The 1,316-nt window shown below is 41.4% G+C and overlaps 1 non-coding gene across 1 annotated transcript; it reads left to right on the top strand.

Annotated features, from left to right (window-relative positions):
* The first annotated feature begins 337 nt into the window (after positions 1 to 337).
* On the top strand, positions 338 to 408 carry TRNAG-GCC (transfer RNA glycine (anticodon GCC)). The gene has a single exon. It is a non-coding gene; the product is annotated as a tRNA-Gly (tRNA).
* Positions 409 to 1,316: the final 908 nt, after the last annotated feature.

The following is a 1,316-nucleotide window of genomic DNA, read 5'->3' on the forward strand; positions in this document are numbered from 1 at the left end:
CAGAAAAGTCTCACACGCGACTGAAAGAAGTTCAGTATTCATGCATCTCACGTAAAATCACACCAGGCACACGAGGCATCGGTGGTTCAGTGGTAGAATTCTCGCCTGCCACGCGGGAGGCCCGGGTTCAATTCCCGGCCGATGCACTTTTATCCAACTAAACAACAATAAACTGCAAATTTGTAGCGAATATAAAAAAGAACCCACCATCATCTGCAGATCGTGATGAAAAAATTAAAAAGTCAGATTCTATATACACAGAGAACACGCAATTTTGGAGGAATGAAAAAAGAAGAGTATTAATGCATCTCACGTCAAATCACACCGGGCACACGAGGCATCGGTGGTTCAGTGGTAGAATTCTCGCCTGCCACGCGGGAGGCCCGGGTTCGATTCCCGGCCGATGCACTTTTATCCAACTAAACAACAATAAACTGCAAATTTGTAGCGAATATAAAAAAGAACCCACCATCATCTGCAGATCGTCATGAAAAAATTAAAAAGTCAGATTCTATATACACAGAGAAAACGCAATTTTGGACGATGGAAAAAAGAAGAGTATTCATGCATCATGCATCTCACTTAAAACAATTCGAGTGGAATGTGGTATAGGTGATTCAGTGGAAGAATTCTGGACTGCCACGTGGAAGACCTGGGATCGATTCCTGGCCAAAGCACTTATATCCAGATAAGCAACATCATAACCGATAAAAATGCACGTGGAGTGGTTTCAAGAAAATAACTTTCCATGTCAATGAAGAATATTAATCGCATCAAATGCATTCCCTTGTATACTTGCAGAAAATAACACGGTGAGGTCACTTTCAGCTGCGGAAATCAGGTCGCAGTAATTTTGACAACGAAATGCAATAACTAGTATTGGAAACGAGTATTGACGAAGGATTTCTCTTGCGGAAAGCGGTTATACCAAATCTTTATAACAGGTGAAGAAATATTTTAACAACATCCCAATAACTTGCATATCATCAATTTAGTCCATCTTCATCTTCGGATATTCAAGAAAAATGGGAAAGTCAGGAGCCTAAGAAACACAGAAAAGTCTCACACGCGACTGAAAGAAGTTCAGTATTCATGCATCTCACGTAAAATCACACCGGGCACACGAGGCATCGGTGGATCAGTGGTAGAATTCTCGCCTGCCACGCGGGAGGCCCGGGTTCGATTCCCGGCCGATGCACTTTTATCCAACTAAACAACAATAAACTGCAAATTTGTAGCGAATATAAAAAAGAACCCACCATCATCTGCAGATCGTGATGAAAAAAATAAAAAGTCAGATTCTATATACACAGAGA

The sequence above is a fragment of the Lethenteron reissneri genome, chromosome 19, assembly GCF_015708825.2.
Source record: "Lethenteron reissneri isolate LAM-NWPU_2019-01 chromosome 19, ASM1570882v1, whole genome shotgun sequence".
Taxonomy (NCBI): Eukaryota; Metazoa; Chordata; class Hyperoartia; order Petromyzontiformes; family Petromyzontidae; genus Lethenteron; species Lethenteron reissneri.